Consider the following 26,582-nt stretch of genomic DNA (forward strand, 5'->3'; position numbering starts at 1 on the left):
GAGGAGAGGCAAAGGGGCAGGGAAAGTTTCACTCAGCAGGTGCTGTGATGGCTGGCACTGGTGTCCGTGGGACCCAGGAAGTATGTAAAGTTGCCTTTTTCTCTCCTGGGTGGTTGTCATAAGTTCTTGGGAGACTCTCACTTCTATGGACTTTCATTTGCTGTTCCTGTGACAAATGTCTGTCAATGTCTTTAGACTGGTGACTAATGAGTCTTCCATCAATCCCTACCTCCAGGCTCTTCTCTTGAGGTCACCTTGCCATCCTAGGTAGCTTTCTTACACAAAATCTAAGGCAACCACCAGCTAGCTCTTGCTCTTTCTTACCTGCATCTGGTCCATAAGAAGCATGCACCTCCGGTCTTTCATTCAAGGAAGCACGGCCATGTCCTAAATCACACCCTCCACTCCACATGGAGGGCTTTAGCCAGCCACTGGCACTAGGTCTCTGACAAGGGGGTCAGATATAGGTCCATGGGGTCTCCTCAAACTGCAGGAGGCACAGATCAAGTATGCCAAGTGGTCTTCCTGAAGCTCTGCTCACTGATCATGGGGTGAGGGAAAAGCACCCACTTTTACCCCCTCCATGGGGAAAGAATACTAACAGCATACTGGCAACCCTCTCTAAAAAACTTTCGACTCCATCCATCCTTGGCCTCTTCAACTTTAATTGTTTTGTCTTCCAAATTGGGTGAGGGATAAAGTTTGCAAAACTAGTGTTGGTTCTACATAGCAATCTGGTTTCTCCAACAATACATCTTAAGTTCACATTTATAACAGCTGAACTAAGATACTATTGAAATGAACTCAGACATTTGTAAACAGGTGTTAAGAATGGTCAAAGGTCAGGCTCTGCCTCCATGACGTCAGTCAGGCATTTGCAGAGCCTTGGAAATGCCCACATGAAGCCATCCCACTGACAAACACTGGTCAGGTCAAGCTCTTCCTATTAGAAAGGAGGAACCTGAGGCCTCGATGTGTTAAGAAATTCTCAAGATCACACAACTACAGGCAGCAAAATGACAACCAAATCCCAGTCCCTGGGGTGCATGGGTGACACAGTTGGTTGAGTGTCCAACTTGATTTCAGCTCAGGTCATGATCTCAGGGTTGTGAGATAGGGCCCCAGGTCAGGCTCCACACTCAGAGTAGAAGTGTGCTTGAGAGTCTTTCTCTCCCTCTCCCTCTGCCCCTCTCCCCACTTGTGCTCTCTCTCTCCCTAAAATAAAATTAAATATAAAATAAAATAAAATAAAATAAAATAAATCACAGTCCCTGGATGCCTACCCTGGTACGTTTATCACCACATAGTCTCGGCTGGCTCCTGAGTCTCTTGGAGAAGTGTAGGAAACTTGCATGGGCTGGGTAGCCCCTGTGACCCTGTAGTCAGAAGGCTGGCCTCACATCCTGGCTCCTCACGTACCCCCTGAGTGATCCTGGGCAAATCTCTTATCCTCTCCAAGTCTCGGGTTTCTGTCCGTAAAACGGCATTGATAATGGTATGAGGAACATAATGGATAATTTACAGGGAAGTACTTTCCAAACTACTGTGCCTTGGGCAAATGTTAGTTGCCATTATTATTATGACATGAGGGAGGTGGTGATCACAGTTTGTTCAGGATAACTTTAGTCTTAGAATTATTACGAGATTTATAATTTGTGACGGTGCTTCGTCACAAGAAATGCATGACCTAAACAAATTCCAAAAGCCTTTCATATAACCTTTATGCAACTGTAAGGCTATCTATTACCTAGCCTGTTAAAAATATATATTTTTTTTAAAGAGAGCAGTACCCATGTTCTACCAATGCTATGGCATTAAAGAACAAACAGCAAAGGACAGATACATTTAGTCTCCATCCAAGAGCTGTGAAGACAAAGCTAGATAAACAAACAAAGGGAGATTACAGAACACCCTAGAACAAAGGCATGGGCGTCGCCACAGGCCTGGGCAACACCTGTCCAGAGCAAGAGGAATTTACCTCCCAAGTCTGTGGAAGAGCGAATGGCCTTGCCCTGAGGAATCATTCAATAGCAGAGCACAGGGCACCCACTTCAACACCATGCGCTGCCTGATAGGCTTTCTGACACACAGAGGAAAAACACACACCGGGTGCCTCCCCCAACAGTTGATGCGGGACCTACGCCAAGGCGAAGGCACAGAAAATGTCAGGAGACATCTAGGAGTGTCTATAGAGGCTCCAAGGGAAGGCTGCTGGCATTGGAGGGTGCCCCGAGGAAGAAACCCCCTCCCTTTATCCTTGCTTGATCTCTTCGGATTGCAAAATATGTGCAATGCTCTTGTCTGACCTAAGAGCCCTTCCGAAAGAGGAAAAGGGGGTGGGGAGAGAAACACTCGACAGAGGGAAAAGCTTTCATCTTCACGGTCACCATTTTGTGAGAGAAGTGAGATGGCAAAAAGGAAAGGGTTTCACTCAGACCAGAAAACTCTAGGAGTTACTAGCCAATTTCAGCCTTCCTAGAAGGGATCATAAGGCCAAGCTTACATCTGTTGTTGTTTTAAGATTTTATGTATTTATGAGAGAGAGAGAGAGAGACACAGCATGAGTTGGAGGGGGAGGGGCGGAGGGAGAAGACTCCCCGCTGAGCAGGGAGCCCAACAAGGAGCTTGATCCCAGGACCCTGAGATCATGACCTGAGCCGAAGGCAGACACTTAACCTACTGAGCCACCCAGGCACCCCCTACATTTGTTTTTATTTACATTTATCAAAAGCAAGAAAAGCAAGTTTGGGATTAACCACAGGTAAGTAAAAACACTGAGCTAAAGGACCAGTATGTGGGAAGCTAAGGCCTGGGTGCACCATGACACAAGGTGACTCAGGTAAACCAAAGGGTGTGGCGGCCCAGTTAACTCCAACAGGCAGTTCGGATCCATTTATGTCTGATACTTACAGCTATTTCATCTTTCGTGTTTCCTCAACATAATCATATATATACATACTAAATCAATTTAAAAGAACTTATGCACACCAACTTTATTTTGTTTTCTATTTAAAAGGTCATTTTTCCTTCAGTTTTAGGGCACAAGGGCTCTGAGGACAATCACTCTACCAGTCTCGTCTACAAGTCTAGTCATTCTATTACAAAAGGCCAAATTTGGCCCAACCCTGAAGAGATACTATGCAGTCTATTCAGGGCACCTGGGAGACTCTTGGGCATCCAGGCAAGATATGCCTGAGTGTGGTTAAATGGGGAATGGGAAGAGCAGTGAACATTTTGGAAAGTGGCCTTAAAATTAAAATCTCTTAAGATAAAATCTGCATTCAGTCAGCATCCATTTGCCAAGTTGGGGGCCAATTCTGGATGCCCTCTGGAGTTTTCAGACTTACAGAGTTTGCTTTCTGTGACTCTGAGCCCTTCCACTGGAGACCTGGGGTTTTAACAACGCATGTCCCCACAAGGAGGAGCCTAGTCCCTGGAACATAGTACCAGCTCAGTGGACGTTGAACTGTATGACTATTAAACCCTAAATGTATTTTTTTTATCTAACCATACCCTCTTTGTTTACTTCTTATCTCTCATAGGGATTGGTGCTGTACAGGCAGGAACTAGTGAGTGAATAAATGAATAAATGGTGTGTTAATTAATGCATATTGTCTGATTATACATAAAAGCATTTGTATAGCTTATGAATGTAATAGTGGTTTTTTTTTCCTAATGCTCTTTGCTTGAATGTGGTGCTGTTATTCATTATGATAAATGCACCTTTATATTTGTAAGACTTTGTGCTATTTACAAAATGCTTTCACATGCATTATCTTATTTAATCCTCATGGTGCTGCAAAGTGGATATTATTATCCCCCACTTTAGATAAGATAGGTGATTTGTCCAAAGTACACAGTTGAGCACAGAGCGGGACTTGAATCCAAGTTTTGCCACATATAATTAGCAGTCTTTTCCCCTGGGTTGAAGCGTGAGTCGGAAGGCACAAGTTATACGCATTTGTAAACAGACACCTGTTCCGGAAGATGTGCTAGTGCGTCCTGTCCAAATAGGGGAAGTGGCATCTCTAAACTCCTGACAGCCTCTCCCACAAGGCAGCCGGCTTGCTGCTGGCTACATCTGTTCCTGAATCACAGCGATCTTATGCCAGGCCACTCCACAGGACTTACATTTGATTGTAGCCACTTGATTCGAACATAACTAGTGTGAAGGGGGGATATTCAGGCGATTAACCAGTTACCATTTTGTTTACACAATGATAAACAATCTTTGGGGGAGATTTTCGTCTTTGAGTTGAGTGGCTATATTCACGGAGATACCCCAGTTGTTTCCTCTCCAGTTAAATGTCAGCCCACAACAAAGAAGCCAGCAGGCCCGAACAGCAGGAGTCAATAGGGAAAAAAAAAACAAAAACAAACCTAGGCCTCAGAATGTGGCCTGCTTCCTAAGGCCGCGCCTGGTGCTTTTTTTGTGTACGAATGATCTGTGTGGTTGGCATTGCTGCTTACGATCCTAGAGCCGTAAGGACCTTAGAAACCATTTAGTGTGGTAGGTTTCACACTTTGAAAAGATGGTACTGAACGCTTTACTTAAATGAAATCGAATATAGAAGTCTGATGAGTAAAGCAAATCCAAGCACATTTGCTTTGGTTGATGAGGAGATTGGGATGAGCCTAAGGGTCCCCTCTCAACAGAACTCTAAAAGCAGGGGAGCCCTCGTTTTACATCTGAGGAAACGAGGCCGAGAAAGCAAAACGACCAAGGTGAAGAACAAGGGAACACACTCACGTGGTTCTGCCACCGTTTGGATTTCTCCACAGCCCAGGTCCGTTCAGCTTTCATTTCTACCTGGTTTCCAGTCTCCTCCCACATCCCATCCTAACTCCACCACGACGCCCGCTTCCGGCACACATAGCCACCCCAACATTCTAAGTGTGCCACCACCAGGGAGAGAACGTCCTATTTCCCAAATGTGCCTGGTCAGGAGACTTAACAAGATCCCTTGTTAAAAATGCAGATTCTTAGATCGCCTTTTTTGCAGATTCTGATTCAACTGGCTTGGGATGAAACCTAGGTGATTCTTTTTATCAGTGAAGTTTGGGAAACCCTTGTTGGACGTAATGGGTCAGGGACGTCCCCTTACAGGGAACGTAAAGCCAATACCTAAGTGGGCGGTTTGTCTGTCACCCATAAAGCGAGAGGAGATCTGAGTATTGTCAGAAAAGTTTTCTCTCTTCTCCACAGTCAAGGAATGTCAGTCAGTTCACAGGCAGAAAGGAAGAATTTCAACCAAAGAAATATTTCCATTTGCTTTTGAGACCACAAGGCTTAGAAGGCATATTACTCTAGAAGGTCACGTGTGACTTGCGTCAGTAGATGTGCTCTCTGCTCCCTCGCTGACCACTACCTCCTGACTGCCCACGTCTGCTCGGGGACTCTTGTGCTACTTGCCCTCTGCCCACAGGGTCTGCTCCAGGTCCTTATTCTCTTCCTAAATCCTCGGTGTGCTTTGTCTAACACACCATTCCTCCAACGCAGCCTGGACTCCAGGATCAACCATATCTGCAGGGCACCCATTTAGCCACCTTAGACCCGCCAGGACATCCTGTTTGACTATGTCTGTAATCCAGGCGTCTGCTCCCTGGAAGTGTCTCAGCCCTCCAGTAAACTGGTGCAACCCTTTCTTTTAACATTTACACTTACCCTTCCAACCCATATATGATAATCTGCCCCCATTTTGCTTTAGGAATATAAATATTTGTCCTTCAAAACCTGGGGCCTGTCTCATTTCCTTTCTGGAAGCCCTGTGTCTATAACCTGTGTCTCCATTCTACTTGACTCCAGAGCCCTCTGCCTTTGTCTCTGATTGCTTTCCTGCTAATCCTAGAACTAGAGGACTACTCTTTTCCTTTGTAATAATACAGCCATCAGTGATGCTGGCCTCAGAGGATGGGGCCACAGAGAACCAGGCCTCTCGGTGCCACATCGTCCTTACTCCCCTACATCATAATTAACACAAGGCTACTGTGTAAACAGACTATAATGAAGATTGGGGGATAATCAGAGGGAACATATCTACAACTGGATGCTGAATATAGTTGTTTCCAGAGTCCACGGAGAGAGGATTTTAAACTCATGATAGAGGTTTTCTCATGGACAAATTCCAGTTACTAGTCCTGTTTCTGTCTCCTCAGGTCTTCAGAGAGATCTCCTCCATAATCCCTTACTATATGAATAAGGATCCTCTCCATAGATTAATTATATTTACCCTAGAATTTGTCCCAACCATACCCACATTGCTCCCCAACACACACACACACACACACGCACACAGACCTATATGCATGCACATTAGGACAATTCATATAATAATCCATAGCAGCACTCTGAGAATATCACACCTGTTCATGAGCATGGGACATGAAGATAGTTGGGCTAGGCTCCAGGGTTCCATATCCTGTTTATTATGGGTTACTGTGCATGTGTAAGATGAAGCTATACCTCTATATTCTCTATTTCTACTCCTGCTTATCTTCAGGTCACCTTTAAGAAATACATATATGCATGCTCCCAAGAAGAAATAAAATTCAATTTCCCAAAACCAATGTAGTCTATAAAATTTTCCCAACCCCCCCAAAAAATACCCTTTATACAATTATGCAGAGGGACTACAGATCCCTTTAACCCAATCTCCTTGTTCTAGCTTCTGCCTTCTTACCCACAACAATCAGACTGAGTGGATTGCTCACATAGCATATTGGTAACACTACAAAAATGTGATTAAAGTCAGTCCTGTGCTTTCTCTATTCGGTTATGATCTTATCCTCTCCCAAATACTGTGAGGGGGGTGGAGCAGATAAGGTATATCACTAGTTATCCTTCAATATCCATCCTCCCCTTTCATAGTAACAGAGTTTGACCGGGGCATATGGCTTCTTAGCTATAGACCTCTACCGTAACTAACCATTCCTATAGCTACAGGCGATCGTGTGACCACTGGTTCCAGCCAACAGAATGTCAGAAGTGCTGCGTGCCACTTTTCTCGGTTTTGCCCTTCAGAAGATCGAGTGCCTGCTCCTGGCCCTTTGCTTCCTTCCTGCTGGCTATAGGATGGCTAAAACAAAACACCTTAAATCCAGATGCAGACTTCCTACCTCTCTGGGCTTCTGCAGAGAAGGAAATGGGCATCTACTTTGTGTAAGCCAATGTCTTTGGGGGTACTCTTTATTACAGAAGCTTAGGTGGACCCTGTCAAGTACAAATTCTCATGGATGCCAAGTTCCTTAAAAGTGACGTAACCAGTAAGAGGCAGAGCTGAGCCTTGGCTCCAGTTCTCTAAACATAGGGCATTCCTCAACCATCCTAAAGATGTCATTGTCAGAACTTGGACACTTTGTAATAGAGTAGAGATAGCATATTATGAAATGTGACATTTTATGGCATGTCCTTTTGTATTTTCCTTGTTATAAGTTTGCTTCTGTTAAGATATTGCTGTCCAATGATCACCAACATCTACTGCAACAGCGGCCTCCCTCTAACCTGGGGGCTTAAGCATATAGCGCACTTCTGGAAGCAATGACTTCTTTCTCTCTGGCAGATTTAGCAGGGAATTTACAGTCTTGAAACTTAAAGGCAGAAAACTTATAACCAACAAGGATAATAGAGGCTTTACAAATAAGTAGAGGAAATGGAAGGTCTAAATAATGAGAGCTAATTTCTACTGACTCAGTAAATGTAACTCCCTCCCTCGATCCTTTTCCAACAATCCTGCTAAGACCCACAGTGGGTAAAAGTGAAATGACCTTATCATTGCCAAAAAAAACACTGGGAGGCAGAAATTTAATTTTAAACCACCATTCCTCAACCTCACCAGGAAGAATAAATCACTATTTGACAACTCCACACTAACTCCATCCAAAGAATGGATGTGATTAACCCTATTTTTGGATTTGCTTTAATCACTAATAGCAAACTCATGTAGCACTTACTATGTACCAACACCATTCCATGTGATTTTCACATACTGACTCTCCTTTTCCTTACAACTCATAGGTACAACCACAGGTGCAATTGTTTTGCTCATTTTGCAGACAAGGAAGCCGAAGGCACCGATATATTTTACATGCTCGTTAGTAGACTAGTTAGATCTTAATAGGTGTGGAAAATGCCATCTTGTGGCATTTTTTTGTTGTTGATGGTATGCTGGATGTTAGTTGTTGATGAAGTGTGACTATTTACAATTTCACTCACCATTTCCCTTCCCCCAAAATCATACTCCACTGAAACTAACCTGCTTCCTCAGTGGGCAAAAAAGAACTACCTGACTATAATGAGTTTGTACCTAAAAGATCATTCTCAGCCAGATCAACTGTTCTCCTGTTCAAGAAATTGTGTCTTCATGTTTATGGAGCACACATCTCAGTGTTGAAAATTGTCATGTTTTCCAACTTACTTAGTATCACTCCACAGTTGTTTTTAATAGAACATCTGGTTTATTGCTATATAAAATGACCGTAAGAACTAGAATACTAATATTTATCTTTGCTTTAGGAAAAAATAAAAATGAGTATTTAAATACTTTGAAAAACCTATGCTCAATGAGAATCGACATTTAACAAAGATTCCACAAAAGGTACAATGGATTTTGACTGTTTTAGTTATGAGGATGCTCTTCTAATGAAATTTATTTGTAACTCCCTGTTTTCTTTGAATAATTCCAAAGATTTTTATAAGTTTTTAGTGTCAAGACAATACTTGTCAAGACAAGTTTTTAGTGACAATACAATACTAGTATTGTATTGTCACATTGTTTTATAGTATCCAATTCTACCATTGAAATTGAAATATTTTGTTTTGCTGTTTGTCAATTCAAACAGTCCAAACTGCTTTTCTTCTTTAAATAATGCTAATTTTTGCCTATGCTGTATATAGCAGTAATTCATAATTTTCTCCATTCTCACCTTTTTCCATTTCAGACAGCAAAGTGCTTGACCAAAAAACAAACAAACTAACTAACTAAATGTCTTAACAATATCCCCTTGCAGATAGAAGTGGCCCTGTGTTCTCACCAATGAGATATAAATGGATGTCACTGGTTGGGACTTTGAGAAAACCTTGTTAAAAGCGGCAATACAGGGGCGCCTGGGTGGCTCAATCAGTTACGCGTCTGCCTTCGGCTCAGATCATGATCCTGGAGTCCTGGGATCGAGTCCGCATTGGGCTCCCTGATCAGTGGGGAGTCTGCTTCTCCCTCTCCATTTGCCTCTCCCCTCCCCCCACTCATGCTCTCTCCTCTCTCAAATAAATAAATAAAATCTTTAAAAAGGGGGGGGCAGTGCAGACTCAGCTAACATATTTTCCTTTGCCCTTACTCTTCTTCTTCCTTCCTTCTTAGAGAGTAGATATGATACCAGAAGTGGCACCAAGATCTTGGCTCACGAGGCAACACGCATCCACTAAGGAGAGCTGAATGGAGGCACAGAGGGGCCTGGATTATATTGGTAGCAGGCAGCTACCGTACCAACCCTGTAAAGCCTAGCTCCAGACATCACATAATGTGAAGAAATAAAAACCTTCATTTGTTTAAGCTTCTGTTTTTCTGGTTTCTGTTACTCACAGCCAAGTACAATTTCTAACTTCTAAGTGATTAAACAGTAGCAGAGTATATAAAGGTTTTCAACATCTTGAAGCTTAAAAATTGGGATAGGTCTACAAAGCATGGTTAAACATTCTGTTATACAGCCATTAGGTATTTTCCAACAATATTTGAAATCAAATCATCTGTTGGTGAATCAGATCAATCATTTGAAAATACGATTCAGTTATTAAGAAAGACAAAAATACTAATGCTACTGTCCACCCTCCATTTATTTCAGTAAAATAAATTCGGACATGGTGGAAAAAACATGCAATATAATTTTTTCCCTTTGGAAATTGACAGGAAGTACAGAAGGTTTGGGGGTTTTTAACATGAAGAATTCTTGTGCTCAGGAATATGGATATATGTACTAGGAACCTCTAAACTGTGGAGTCCTAAAAAATATGAAAATACTAGTAAGTATATATATATATATATATCCTCCATTTAGAATGTGTCAATCATGGGCCAAGCTCCATAGTAGATCTTGGGACTTGGAGGCAGGCCTTTAGACTAACCCTAAAATCTGGGTTTTCTTTCTCTCAGTCACCAGTCAAAACATAAGAATCCTATACCTGAAGAAGAGAGGTATTCAGTAGATTCGATGATGTATTGTTGAGTTTATTCTCTTCTTGTCCCATAACTCTGAGAAAGTCTCCATTCCCAAAGCAAATACAAAGTGAAGAGATGTGGAGAGGTGTTTTATGTGATTAAAAATTCTCTCAGTAATAGCTCCTAACCACAACTGTATAGTTTTCTATTGCTGTATAACAAATTATCACACATTTAGTGACTTAACCACTACCATTTGTCACTTTCAGTAGGTCAGAAGTTCAGCAGGGATAGTGGGTTATCTGCTCAGGGTCTCGCAAGGTTAAAATTAAAATGTCAGTCAAGCCATATTCTCATCTGGGGACTGGGACCCTCTTCCAAGCTCACTCAGGTTGTTGGTACAACTCAGGTCTTTGTGGTAGAGGACTGAAGTCCCTGTTTTCTTGCTGGCTTTCAGCCAGAGGTATTTAGAGTTTAGCTTCACGTCCTCCTTCTCTCACCACTTGGCAGTTAGCTTGTCTTCAAGACCAGAAAGAATATTTTACGGGTGCTATACCTTCTTTAAAAAGCTCATTTGATGAAGTAAGACCCACCCAGGATGATCTCCATTCAAGGTAGTGGTACCCCCTCACATTCCCTGTCCCCACTCACCCTCCAGGGGAGGGGATTTTAGAGGGTCTGTGCACCAAGGGACAGAATCTTGGGGCCATTTCAGAATCCTTCCTACCACAACAACCAAGAGCATTTTGTTGCTTGAAAAAGTAGTCATAATGGTCACTTTTAATTCACAACTCTGAAGAGGGAGGCAATGCCTACATTCTTGACCTAATCTGGGAAAACCATTGTCAACACTGCACTGTCACCACTGCTTTGAAATTAGGTATTCAACATTTTAGGACGACTATTCCTTCAAGCTAGCATTTTAAAAGAGATTAACTGTTACTCTTCCATTCTTTTGTATAATATGCCATAAGCAGTACACTTTGGCCCCCACCCATGAGGCTGGAGCCCAAGAGTTGCAATAATGACAATCCCCTCATTGGGCTAGTTCTTTAGCATGGCCCTGGACTTTACTGATGAAAACGTAGCAGTTTTCTCTAGCCTTCCCAATTATCCACCGAGCTACTTAATAACCTTTATTAAATCTATTCCAACTAAAACTAGCCAGAGTGAATTGTTTGCAAACAAGACACTGACCAAGATAATAGTTAATGGCAGATGTGGTGATGGACAACAGATTTTTCAAGAAATGAAGATGTGTGGCTGGTGAAAAGGTAGTGAGAATCCAGAGAATCCAGACCATGGCAACAGTGGAGAGAGAGTTACTTAAGTTATCACTTGATCAAGGATGGATGAGGAGCCTATCAATGGCAGGACTTTGGCAGGGACCATGTGATTGCAGTTGTACAAGAGTAGGCAGGAATATGGAAGAAAAGACTGAAGATCAGTCTGGATGCTTCTAATTGTGATGAGAACAAAAAGACAGTGTGACGGTTAATTTTATGTGTCAGCTTGGCTAGGCCACCGTACCCAGATATTTTGGTCAATATATACCCATACCCATTATATGTATATACATTCTCTCTCTCTCTCCCTCTCTCTATTGGTTCTGTTTTTCTGAAGAACTCTAATACAGATAGGCTTAAAGTTTGACCATGACCTGGATTAAGTTCTGGTAACAGAATGGTGTATGCCCTTAAAAAGAATGCCTTATGTGGCTACAGACGGTTGTAACAGAAAATATAACACACAGAGTATCCTATACATTGTTGAATTACACCAGCTGATTTCACAGTCTCATCGCTTCTCTTGTATGAAAATGAAGGTATTTAGGGAAGAGTAGTACCACTCCTCAGACCCCTAATAATTAGAGTGGGAGATATGGGAGGAGTATGATGATTCACCACACTCCAAACTTCCTAATTTCACTGAGCCATTTCTGATCTAATGACGCTGTCCCTGTCTTTCTTGAATTCCACATAACAGCCTAGACAGAGGCAATTATTTTACAAGGAAAACCTACTTCTCCTTACTCTCCTCCCATGAGAATCCTCATGGCCTACAGGCTTATAATTAGAAATTTCCAGAGGCTTATTACAAAGTGAAACCAGAAAAGAGAAAGCTTGTACACATGAATATTACACACATATAAGCAAGCAAAATTTTGCTTATTTAAATCAGCCAAAACCTGGCAAATACATGGGGGAATGGATTTTGAACATGCTTGAAGTGGACAGATTTTCCAATAATGGCAGAACAATATCTTCCATCCCATATACTCCCCTTTGATTTTCCTTCCATCAGGAGTTGAATTTTCTCATTCCATCACTTTGAATTTGAGTGGGCTTGTAGGAAAAGTGAAGTTATGTAAAGTTATACAACTTCAAGGCTGGGTCATAAAGAGCAATAGTTTCCACCTAGCTCTCTTTTTGGAATGCTTACCCTTAGAATCTAGACACCATACTGTGTGCAAGTCCAAGAAACCACAGGCAGAGGCCACATGTGGAGTTCCTAACCCATGGTCTCAGCTGAGTTCCCAAGCAGAGGCTTAGCATCAATCACCAGACAGGTGAGTAAGCAGGCCCTCACTTGGCTCCCCACCACACCCCAGCTTTCAAATCTTTCCAGTTGAGGCCTCAGACCATCATGCAACAACCATGATCTGTCCCCACCATACCCTCTCAACCCTCTCAATTCCTAACGTTTAGAATGCATGAGCTTAACAACAACAACAAACTTTATGGCACTGAGTTTGGAGTAACTTGTTACACAGCCCTAGTAACTGAAACCGCACCAAGGCAAATGAACATAAATTCAGATTGGTCTGAGTTACTGATATGATTATACTTTTTAAGATTCTACAGTCAATATGCTAAGTCAAATAGTTAAAGTTCTGCTGAACTGGTTCACTGAAATCTGGATTCTGTAGTGGTCTTCCCTAAATGAAGATGTAAAAGTTGTCTGACAGGGATGCCTGGGTGGCTCAATCGGTTAAGCATCAGCCTTCGGCTCTGGTCATGATCCCAGGGTCCTGGGATCAAGTCCCACCTTGGGTTCCCTGCTCAGCGGGGAGCCTGCTTCTCCCTCTGCCTGTCACTCCTCCTGCTTGTGCTTTTTCTCTGACAAATAAATAAATAAAATCTTAAAAAAAAGAAAAAAGTTGTCTGACATTATAAAGAGGAAGAAATATAAAGATTTGGGATGAATAAGAATGTTGGTGAATATTTATAATTTGCAAACCACACACACACTATGGTCCTCAAGAGAGCCCAGAAGAAAATCCTTTCACGACACCATCGAAAAACGCATTGGTGAGAGCCAACATCTTTGAAAAGAGCTATTCTCTGTGGACAAGGGACACTGTCATGGAAATGGGCTCTCTGATTAGCAGATCTTTGGTTGATTTAGTAGCAGTTCTTAACTTCAAAAGACAAGGTGAATCGGAGGGGGAGACGAACCATGAGAGACTATGGACTCTGAGAAACAAACTGAGGGTTCTAGAGGGGAGGGGGTGGGGGGATGGGTTAGCCTGGTGATGGGTGTTAAAGAGGCATGTACTGCATGGAGCACTGGGTGTTACATGCAAACAATGAATCATGGAACACTACATCAAAAACTAATGATGCAATGTATGGTAATTAACATAACATAATAAAATAAAATTAAAAAAAAAAAAAAGACAAGGTGAACATGGTTATGGTAACAGACAACTGGGCCAGTACAATAATCATATGATTCATGAGAAAGTGATCTTTGACAGTGCTAATTGGTCAAGGGATCCCCAGTACAAAAACATAAAAGCAACGCACTAAGATCCTTTTTGATATAAAAACAAAACAAAAGTAAACAATGACAGAACAGTAAAAGCTTCAGAATTATGAAGGACAAAGGCATAAAATGAGCTGCCATGATAGAGTCTGAACCCATTAATCAGTGCCCAGATCTGAGTCATTTCACAGACCTGGAAGCCTACCAGTGAAGGAGGGAGCCCAAAAAATCCTTGAGAAAAGACCCTAAGATGACATCACATGTAAATGATGTATAAATGATGTATAAATCTTTCTTCTGGCCTTCTCCAGTGGGATCTGCAGCCATTTTGCAAGAATGAGAAAAAGAAAAACACTTTTGGAGATGACTGAACATTGGCTCTGAGCTACAATTAGTCTATGAAAACCCAAGTTTTCACTATGTCCCACTGGTCAAAATATAAGCTAATGGGGGCCAGTTGATAAGTGAGTTTTGTAGACTTAGTCACTCTTGAAGTGGATCTGGGACTTCCACAAAACTATCTTGTTAACATTTTCCCAGTTCTCAAAATAGAATTTGAATAGAAATACTCAGCAACTGGCAAAATCCCCATATTAGCCCTTGACTCCCATAATAAAAGTTTACATTTTGGTAAAAATGACCAAATGTAAATCCCAAAAGGTAGCTACACTCTCAAAATGTTGAATCAAAGGCAGTACCACACACCTGGGGTAACCATAGAGACTAATGGTCACCATTTGACTATTATCATATTCTTATCTAATTTACCTATCTGGCTTTTGCAGAAGAGAGATGGATCTTGCACAATGACAAAGAACTATTTTACATTTAGTTGGGCTGTCACATTGTAAGGATGCTATCATTTGGCAGAGAAAATCAATCCAGCCCCTGGACAGTAGCTGGAATATAGCTATTGATCTGGCCGATGCTTTTTCCTCTGTCCCAATAAATAGAAAACACTAGGTGTAGTTTGTTTTCACCTGGCAGGGACAGATGCACACCTTCACTGGCTTCACCACCTAAAAGCAATATGAACTCACTGACTGTGCCATAATTTAGTCCACAGAACATCATAGTGGTCTATAAACTGATGACTTTACACTAATGCAACCCAGTGCACAAGAAGAGTAAGTAAGTACCCTAGACATGTTCCTAATATACACATACATATCAAAAAAATAGAAGATATGAAAAATACAGAGACCTATTACTTCAGTGAAGTTTCTACAGACCAATGATCTCAGAACTTCTCGAAATGTCACCACCAACATGAAAGAAAAGTATTGCACTATACATCCCCTATCACTAAGAAAGGGAAGCTGTGCTTGCTCAACTCTTGTATTTTGTAGAAAATACACATGACATTTGGTTACGCTTCTCCAAATAATTAACTGATCATCCAAAAGTCTTCAAGCTTTGAGTGTGGTGCAGAGCAATAGAACATTCTCTAGAAGATCTATACTTTAAAACATATCCTCAAATTTCAAAGTACTGTATCTTTTTCAGTAGGTACAGCATTTTCCTTTTGAGAAACCCTTGGCTTGCTATTGGACACTGATAGAGACTGAATGTTTGAAAGCAGTATGCCATGAGACTATAGAAATTAGGCAGCCTACCATGAACTATGTGTTATTTCATCTATTGAGCTCTAGTCAGCTATTCCTTGCAGCATTCCATCATCCCTGGGAAATTGTTTATATTTGAACAGGCTCAAGTAGATCCTAACAACACAAGTTGCAAGAGTAGATGACTCATATTCTCAGTGCATCTACTCCTGCCAAGCTGCTGGTGTTCTCTCAAACCACACCTCTGCTTCATTAAGAGAGCTCTATGACTAGGTGACTGGGAAGATAAATAACGCAGTTTACTATCAACTCCATTGGACATGACAATACTAAGAAGATCCCTGTAGGAACCTCTATATATTCTTCTGGCCCACATCATGTAGCAGTATTTCCTTGTCCCTTTTAATGCAGCTCAATCACCCCTCCTACAGAAGTGGACTGCTACATTATGCAAATCTCACTCAGAGGTGACCTGATGGTCAGTGTAGAAAAATAAATATTCCCAAAGGGCAGAACTTCAAACAGTATACATCATCATCCACTTATCTGGAAAGGGAGATAAGTTACAGGTCTACATTAATTTATGGACAATAGCTAATAATTTCATTGGATAGTCCGGGATATGGGAAGAATAAGATTGGAGAATTAGTGAAAAAAAAGATTAGAGCAAAGACCAATCTAGACTTTTAGACTATTCTATAGTTGAGAAAGTTTGTGTCCCATGTTAATACACAAAAAGACTGACACCTTATACAGAAAGTTTTCAGTAGATGGTTGGACGAGATAACCTGCCATGTGGATTTGTTAACCTCTTTCGATAGCTATGCAGTAATTATTGAATTATAAATACATATAAATATAAATAAATATACATAAATAGCTCATGAGAAAAAGTGGTCATTGTTTCAGAGTTTATGCATGAGCTTAACAACTTAGACTTCCTCTCCCCCAGATGTCTGGATATTACTTCTGCTGAGTGCCCAGTTTGAAAGCAACACTGAACAAACATGAGCCCTGCCATATGGTCCCATACCCCAAAAGGAATAACCAGCCACCTGATGGCAGGTTAATTACATAGGGCCTCTTCCAACATGGTGAGTGTTGGAATCTATCCTCTCTGAAATTGATACATTCTAGATATAGATTTGTCTGTCTTGTCTACCGAGTTTCTGCCAGCAACACCATCTGTGGACTTACCAAATGCTCACTTGCTGTCACTATAATTCACATAACATCACTTCCAACTAGGGATCTTATTTTATAACAAAATTATTAGGACAGTAGGTTGATGCATTTACAAAGCATTAAGATTTCCAACCAGAAGCAATTGGATTTATAAATCAGTGAAATCACTTGTTATAGGTTTAGTTTTGGTCAGGAGATACCTTACAAAGTCGAGATGACCTCTTGTAGAATACAGTATATCTACAAAATAGTAACCAATGCATAGTGTTTTTTCAGCCATGGCCAGAACATATGAGCTTAGGAACCAAGAAGTGAAAATGGGAGTGACACTTCTCACTATTCCCTTAATGGCCCACTAATATAAATTTTATTTCACATCCTTGCCACTTTCAACTACATTGGTTTAAGGATCTTAGTACTCAAGGAAGGAATACTTTCACCAAGAGACACAACAGTGTCTCAAACCACTTAACAAAGCAGACAAGAAGATTACTATGTTGGCTGCAGGGTTAAGCATGTTTAAAAAATAATAATTACTGCTATACAATGTAAACATGAAATAATATTTCTTTAACACAAGGATTTCCATAGGGTGCTCCTTAGTATTTCCGTGTGCATTAGCAAATATTAATGGAAAGCCAGAGCACCCTCATAGATGCAGAAACACCAAGGGCTCAAACTGTAAGGAATAAAATTCCTAAGTAAAGAACCCCAGTTAACTGAGCCAATACTAAGCTAAAGATAAAAGTAATATGGAATGGTTAGTTGTTGATGAAGAAAGCTATACACATCAACTAAAGACAATATGCAGAAAATATAACAGATTTTCTGTTTTATCCTTGCTTTATTTAGTACATTTTGATAGTATTTACTTTATAATTTAGTCCACATATTAAAAATATCAAGGCAGAACTGAGGAAACATAACCATCATTACATATATTAGACCTAAAAAAGACTGTACTAAATAAAGAATCTTAGAGTCTCCTTATCTGGGAAGAGGGCAAAGATGTTGTTTATATGAGAAATTGTCACATTATTGGGTGGGAACATAGTTTTTGTTGCTATTGTGGTTTTAAGTCTGGGAAATGGATATATGTCCAGATAAAGGGTGACATCTGTTTTTCTTGACTGCTCAAAACATTTTCAATACTCAAGCAAGATGCTTTTGATTGTTTCTTATTTTGCAAATCTTATTTTCCCAGGTGGAATCCCAGAAACTACATCCTTACAGATTCCTTTACAAACAGCACAAACAATGTTATCTGGTTTCTGCCATGTGGGAAAATAGGATCTGCATGGGGAATTCATTTTTCGATGGTGTGAATGGCACCAGAGGTAGAGGCAGAGATGGAGGCCCTCCTTGGAACCGATCTGTGGCGTGGTTCTGGAGTTCATGGTGGTGATAAACCACAGCTCCCCCATTAGTCCAGTTCTGTGGTGTACCTCAAGATATCTTTCCTGGAAGCTTAATTTATTTTTCCAGCTCTTCCTGTGTAAGGAGCCCTATGGTTTACCATTTGAACTAAGACACATTTGGGAGGGGAAGGGGCTGCTATTAATAATGTCAAGGTTAAACTAGAATTACACTGAACAGATGGGACACGTAGTAACTCCAATGCTGTGATTTACCTCATACATTTTGCTGATGGAATTAGTCAGAATAGACTTGTTTTTTACTAAGAACCCTAACCAAAATACCATTGGATTTTTAAGAGCATAAAATGAGTTAACAATATAAGTGGACCCCGTGTACTATTATTGTATCTATATAATGCAAGGGAGAATGTTCTGTTCTACAAATTCATAAAGCAAGTTCAAATTAATTCAAATTTGTGGTATCTATTATATCAATATTATTTGACTTAACATAACCATATGCTGGTTGCCTAAAGAACCATGACTTACACTGTTGTTATATGTCCTTAATGAAGCCTGGGGAATGGAAATAAAGATTCTTGTAATGTTCTTATAAATAGTGACTCACTAACATGTAGGTGAGTTAAGGTTGTTAAATGCAATCCTACTAGGATAGAATATATACTTTAAGAAATCTTTAAGTTACATTCCGTGTTAAAATTGTCATTATCTAATTTCTATATATGTTGTTATTTTATGCTATAGACATATAGCTATAGGCATATTGTTACATGCTATAAATATAAGTATTTGTGCTATCATACTACTAATGTCAGAAATCCAAGAAGAAAAAGTATCAGTCTCGACCCTCCCCCCTCTCATGCGCTCTCTGTCTCTCATTCTCTCTGTCTCAAATAAATAAATTAAAAAAAAAAAAAAAAAAAAGTATCAGTCTCACTCATCATTCCAGGGTCTTCATTCAAAAAATAATACTGAACAGTTACTGGCACTTTACTTACTCACTGAGCAATTCATATAGGCGCTAGGCTAGCAGCTGAGAAGATCATGACGAGCAAAACAGACATGATCCTAGATACATGATTCTAGGTTTCTCAAACAGGAAATGCAGCAATCAAATCATAATACAAATAAATAAATGGTTACAAATTGAAATCAGAGCAGCGAAGGCAATGTATAGGATGCTCCTGAGCCCCAGAGTAAGTGGGGAGTCAGGGAAGAGCTTTCTGAGGAAGCTGCATTTGGATGGACACCTGAAAATGATGAGACAATAACTGAAAGTGGAAGTTTGTGTGGGAGAAGAGGCAGCTCTAGACACAGAGAAAGCACATCAAAGGCTATGAAGCTTACCTGGGTGTGGATTTCTGTTCAAAGCACTGAACTGGAGACCTGTGCGGGTAGAGCTGAGAATGAGGGTGAGTGGCACCTCGGGGACACTCGACACAGTGTTCATCTCCCCTACAAGGGCCTGGGGAGATGAACAGGAAGGAGGCCTCGCCCAAGACCCCTCTCCTATGCTGGGGCGCTGGGTAGGTCAGTAACCGCCTTCAACAGAATACCAGGAACTAGTGCAGTAATTCTACCTGAAATTATAAAAAGCAGAGAGAGGAGCGAGACACTCACACCAAAGTCCTTGTGGGAAAGCCAAAAATTAGGAGTCCAGACAAAACCATCAACACCAAAAAGATGACATTTTAGAACAAGATGACAGACTGAAACAAATACTACCTATCCTCTTTTTCCCAAATCCCTTAGTCTATGGGGGGAAAATTAACTTTCACTTATAAAGGATAATTGTGCTGAAAAACCAACCAAAATAATTATACCATCACCTAACCAGAAATTCGAGGAAGAAATAAGCAGATGGGAAATTGAAGGGGAGTAAGAGCCAGTAAATCCCAAACAAAATAAACAAAAACTCCACCCAGCCTAAAACGCAAACAGCAGAAAAGTATTTAAGTGAATTTGCAGTTTATAAAAGTTGTTTCTAATCAAAATTACCATTGAAGAGGGCTTTATTCACACTGCCCTCATTTGTATATTTAAACGTAGTGCAATATGCATGTATGATGTTGGGAATCATTTCAGGAGGCCCGGGTCTGCTAGGGGCTTAGAACACCTGGAAAAACAGCCTGAGAAATTGATCTCCAATTCATCCGTTCTTACAGTAAGCACTCAGGAATGTGCTGGGGTGCTCACGAGTCAGTTTGCATCTGGTGAGCATTAGAATCTTAACCAAAGTCTCCAGAACAGTTGAGAGTGATCAAAAGGGAGTGAAAACCTCTGAGTAATGGCAAAAAGACCTCTTAAAAACCTTGAAGAGTTCTCTTTGTCAACAGGGGGCGCTACCAGCAGCAACACACCTTGTGGCAGTGACAGTACGCGCGCTGTCACTCCAACAAGGAGATTGCTGTTGTGCCTTTTGCCCCCACAAGTGTCCTGATGGAGCAGCAACTTATATCTTTTCTACTCCCAGTTAAGGAAGATGTGTTGCGTACCTGAAATTGTGTTGTCTTCCAGTCAATACAATCATCTTTATAAAACTGCACGATTACCTATTTAAAAAAAAAAATAAACGAAAAACTATCCCTGAAAAGCTCTTGAGAAGGGGCCACATTGCAAACAATCAAAATATCTCAGAAGCACCCAGCACACGTGATGTTTCCTTGTTGGAACATTATATTTCTTTGGTTAAACACCTTACATTTAGAAGCCATGCTACAAAAAAAAGCTATACCTCTAAGCATTATCGTCACAATAAATGTAGTGAATGCTTTTAGGACAAGAGGTGCGTGGATGCCAAATATGGTGGAAAGAACCACAGACACACATCTCCCATCTGAGATTTGCATGTTCTGGGACAAACCTGATTGAACAGAATGACAGGCAAAATCATCTATCATACTTAAAATTTTGTTTTTATGTTTCTCCTGTAATGTTTTGTAATTCTGAAAAATTAAGTATGAATATAATATAACTCCGCTGCAAAAATAAGACCATTCCAGATATACTAGACGTTTAGAGGCAAGAAAAATAAAAAGCGGAGTAACTTCAGCACAGTTGTCAGAGTAATTCATTAAATTGTGGTCTTTGGATAAGCCATACGAGTCAGCTTTTCCTCTTCCCCTGAAAGTGGGAAAGGGGAGCTACTCTATTTGCCCCTCTACCACCACCACCAAAAGCAAACAATCTGCCTAGTGTACGAATGCAATGAGTGTTGGAGCTAGAGAAAGAAGAAAAACAATGAAGTTACTCCAAACCTCCATTTTGACAGGAGAGAAAGAAAGAGAAAAAAGAAAGAATAGATAAATCGGGTACTTGTCTCCAGTACAGAATTTTCAGATTTTGTTCTCTAAGGTGGGTTTTCTGACACAAGAAGATGTAATTGGGACCAGAAAAGCAGTGAAGAATGCCAGATATTTCAAGTTGCCCAAAAATGATAGGGAACCCTACCCTCAAATCCAAAATCAAGCTATTCACAGACTCTGCCTAATCATATGCCCTGCCCAATCCTCAAAGAGCACTGAGAATCACTAAACATTTGGGAAAACACTTACCAAAAATCAATCTAAGGAAAATTACCTTTCAAACAAATAAAAAATCTTCTAAGTTGAAATACGTCCTTAGCAATGTCTGGATATCTAATACTGCATAACAAACTACCAACCTGTGGCTAAACACAAGCATTTTACTCTATTTCACCATTTTGTGAGTCAGGAAATTGGGCAAGTGTCAGTGGGATGATTTTCCAATTCCTTGTGTCATCAACTGAGGTCACTTGATCATATGCAGCCGGCAGAAAAACGGTGCTAAAGTTTCCAAGACAGATTTATTCAATGCTTGGTGGGGGTGGCTGGAAGAATGGACTTAGTTGGAACTGCCAACCAGACACCTACAAGTTGACTCTCAACATGGCAGCCTCAGAGTAGTAAAACTTCTTACATGATGGCTGGCTTCCCCAGAGCAACTATTCTAAGAAACCCAAGTGAAAGAGTCTTAGGCCCTAGGCTTTCTCAGAAATCCAAGACCATCGCTTCTGCCCACATTTTAATGGTCAAGCATAACTAAGGCCACACCAGATTCAAAGGTAGAGAATGAGAGTCCACCTCTCACTGGAAGGAATAGCAAAGAATTTGCGACCACGTTGAATCTACCACAGATGGGTAATTTCCACTTATGGCCATGATGGAATATATGCAAGGTCAATATACAAAATTCACTTGCATTTACATATACTAGCAACAAATAATGGGAAAATGAAATGTAAGTAATATCATTTAAGGTAGCATTGAAACACAAAAGATACTTAACAAAGTATATGCAAAACCTGTATTTTGAAAACTATAAAACACTGCTAAGAGAAATTAGTGAAACCCTAAATAAATAGAAAGATATACCATATTTCATGGCTTGCAAGACACTAAATACAGTTATGATGTAAATTCTCCCCAAAGTTATTTATAAATTTAATGTAATCTCAATCAAAATTTTAGCAGATTTTTTTTGCATAAATTGGCATACTGATTCTAAACTTACATGGAAATGCAAAAGACCAAGAATAACCAAAACTATTTTGAAAAATTAAATTGGAGGACATACACTACCTGATTTCCAGACTTACTACAAAGCAAAAGTATGATATTGGCATAAAGACAGACATATAGATTAATAAAACAAAATTGAAAGTCCAGAAATAGACCTAAACATATATGATCAGTTCAATTTTTACAAAGGTGCCAAAGTAATTCAATAGGGAAAGAATTGTCTTTTCAGCAAGTTTGCTGAAGCAACTGGATACCTATGTTTCCAGTTGTGGCGGGGGGGAGAACCTTGAATAATTCGTTGCATCATACACCAAAAGCACTAACCATAGAAGAAAAAAATTATAAATACTTCATGAAAATTAAAATTTTCTATTCTTCCAAAGATAGTACTTTTCAAAAAACACCAAGAAATAAGAAAATAAATAGTTAAGCCACAGATAAGGAAAACCTATCTGCAACACATATAAAGGTCTTGCAACCAGAATCCTTATGAATCAATAAGAAGACAAACGACTCAATTTAAAAATGGGCAAAAAAGATTTGAACAGGTATCCCAAGGAAGACATATGAATGTCCACAAAGCACACAGAAAGATACACTACATCATTACACATTTGGGAAATGCACATTTAAATTATAATGACATACATGCCTATTAGAATGGCAAAAATTTTAAAGCCTGAAAATAACAAATGTTGATGGGGATGTAGAGCAAATGTAACACCCATACATTGCTGGTAGGTATGCAAAATAGTAGAGCTACTTTGGAGTACCATTTGGTAGATTCTTATGTTTGTTTGTTTTAAAGATTTTTTATTTATTTATTTGACAGAGAGAGAGACAGCAAGAGCAGGAACACAAGTAGGAGGAGTGGGAGAGGGAGAAGCAGGCTTCCCATGGAGCAGGGAGCCCGATGCGGGGCTTGATCCCAGGACCCTGGGATCATGACCTGAGCCGAAGGCAGACGCTCAAGGACTGAGCCAACCAGGCACCCCTCATTTGGTAGATTCTTATGAAGTTAAACATATATTTACCATCAACCTAGCAATTTCATTCGTTGGTATTAACCTAAGAGACATAAAAGCGTATGTCCACAAAAAGCGTATGTCCACATAAAGACTTGCAAATGAATGTTCATAGCTTCATTCATAATAACCTCAAACGGGAAACAACCCAAATGCTCTTCCACTGGTAAGGTGATAAATAAATTGTGACATATCCATATGAGGGAATACTACTCAGGACTAAAAAGAAGCAAATTACTGCTATATGCAACAACATAGAGGGATCACACAGGCATTATGATTAGCAAAAAAAAAAAAAGCCAGATATAAAAGACTACATATTATATGATTCTATTTATATAAAGTTCTAGAATGTGCAAAACTAATCTATGGTGATAAATTGCAGATAAATGGTTGCCTGGTATGAGGAGAATGGGGGAGTATTTTCTATGCCAAGGCACACTGAAACTTGGAAGTGATGAAGATGTTCTATATCTGGATTGGAGTAGTATATATTCTATACACGTGAGTGTATACATTTGTCAAAACCCATCTAACTACTTAAAATTGGACTATTTTGTTGTATGTACATCATACCCCTATTAAGTTGATTTTTAAAAAACAAAAACCTTGGGGTTCCTGGGTGGCTCAGTTGGTTAAATGTCTGACTCTTGATTTTGGCTCAGGTCATGATCTGAGGGTCCTGAGATCCAGCCCCACATCAGACTCTGCACTGGGTGTGGAGCCTGCTTAAGATTTTCTCTCTCCCTCTCCCTCTGCCCTTACCCCCCCTCCAAAAAAGAACCAAAAAAACCATCTTTATTTTATAAATGAGAAAAGTATATCTCTGAAATTAAAAGGTCAATAGGTGCGATAAATATGGAATATAGACTCAGTTAAAGATCAAATCAGTAAACTAAAAGATCAAAAGCAATGTTTCTTAGCCCAAAAGGTCAGGCAATCTCAAATATTATAGAGTAGTAGGATATTTCGGAAAACTGAAATGTTCCAGCAGTCATCAACAGAAGTCCTAGAAAGAGGAAATAAAGAGGAAGATTTTTTTATAGAAGGAAGATACAATTTCCCAGAGCTGAAGAAAAGTCAAGAGGCTTCACATGATGAGTAGCACTGGCTGTGGAGAAATCAGGACAAATGAAAAAAAATTTTTTTTAATTCCAACATAAATACTGGTGAAATTTTAGGATTCTCAGGAAAACAAGAAAATCCTCAATTTAGACACCAGACAACCTACAAAGGAACAAGGATCGATTGGAATCAGATTTCACATTGGCAACACTAATTGTTAGAAGACAATAATGTCTTTAGTATTCTGAGAAAAAAATGATTCGTAGTCTAAACTTTTGAACCAAGTCAAACCAGCATCTACACATGAAGGTAGAATAAAGATATTTTCAGACACACAAGAACTCAGAAAAGTCACCCTCCTGAGGCTTTTGCGGAATACCTCAGATCTTTCCACTGATTTCCATCTCCACTTGATTTACTGCCTAGTCTCTGCATCTGGTCCTGGTCTGTCCCAAATCTGTTTCACTCTGAAGCTGGGACGATGTTTTGAAAATGGCAAATCTCATCAATTACTCCTCTAGTAAAACCCTTCACTGAATTTCTTCTCCATACTCATCTCCAGCCACTTTCCTTTTCCTCCAGCTACTTCTGGTCTCCTGGGAGACCTTCCTTCTCCCTTATTTCTCTCTGAGCTATAGTCTCTGAGTTTCTAGAATGTACCATGTACCTTCCTGATTATTTTCACTGGGAAATGCTCTTCCCTTGCCTCATTCCTCATCTTCCTTCAGGCCTTTCTTGGTTTTGACGTTATTTCCTCAGAAAAGTGTTCCTTGGACCCTCACTCCCACCCTTACCCCTCCAGCAGATTAGATTTGATTCCTTTGTTCATGACCCTAACAGTACCTGTACTTTTACTTATAATTATAGTAATTACATGATACAGCTATAACTAAATATGTATTTGCAAACTGTTTGTTTAATGTCTTTTTTCCCCCCAATAAGCAGTAAACTCTATAGATGTGATCTCATTTTTCCCACAGCTCTGTGGGTAAGGATGCTGCCCGTCCCTAATATTTGTTCTTCCCTCCACGAGGAACAGACTAGATTTTCCAGTCTCCCTTGGCTATGTGTCCAGGTTCCGGCTAATGGGGTATGAGCACAACCTGTGGATTGTACACTTAAAGGGAACAGGTTTGATCTTCACTTCCCCATTTCACCTTCTTGCTTGCTAGTAAACCAGCATAAACCTTACTAAGGTCAAATTCTTAGAGACAGATAATCAACAAGGTAGGAACAAGTGTTCCTGACTCTGAGGGGCCCCCTCATACCAATCCTGGAATGATATTCTTGGACTGTTACATGAATGAAAAAGGAAAAATACTCCAGATGAGATTACCAGAACCCAGTCTGAAAAATACTACTCCTTCCCCCAAACAAGGAACTCTAGAATTGCCTCTCGTTTCACTTATGATTTCTTACACACTTTCTCCTTTCACTGATGGGTACCAGAAATATTTATTATATTCAATGATCTATTTATATAATCTTTCAATTTTTTATTCAGAATAAAGTTATCTAGATGCCCTCTATAAGACCCACTGCTTCCACATTATCAATCTTAAATTATAATGGGGAAAGAGGACATAACTGCAAACTACCTTCTTATGAGTTATATTTGGAGTCCTAAATGTGTCCTCACCTCAAGGAGAGATAGGCTAGCCACGCCAAAACAAGCAAATTTGAAGTCAGTCTGGAAAGGTCTTACTGTCTCTTGAGTTTCAAGGGACATTGACAAAAACAAGCTCACACATAGATGGGGCAGTCGGCTGTGTAAGTGTAGATACCCCCGGAGGATTGCACTAGTCCCTGAACTGATCGATCTACTTCCACTATGAACCCTTCAAATCTGTCGGCAAAAATGATCCTTCTAAAATGAAAATCTGATCATGCTATTTCCCCTGCT

General features: G+C 40.1%; 1 long non-coding RNA gene across 1 annotated transcript in view; it reads left to right on the top strand.

The window, feature by feature from the left end:
• LOC144379893 (uncharacterized) overlaps positions 1-9,403 on the top strand; it is a 36,491-nt gene extending 27,088 nt beyond the window's left edge. Inside the window, exon 3 of the long non-coding RNA XR_013443385.1 lies at positions 9,357-9,403. This is a non-coding gene — a long non-coding RNA (uncharacterized LOC144379893). The remainder of the gene's footprint in view (positions 1-9,356) is intronic.
• The last annotated feature ends 17,179 nt before the right edge of the window (positions 9,404-26,582 follow it).

This window comes from Halichoerus grypus, chromosome 1, assembly GCF_964656455.1.
Source record: "Halichoerus grypus chromosome 1, mHalGry1.hap1.1, whole genome shotgun sequence".
In the NCBI taxonomy this organism is placed as follows: Eukaryota; Metazoa; Chordata; class Mammalia; order Carnivora; family Phocidae; genus Halichoerus; species Halichoerus grypus.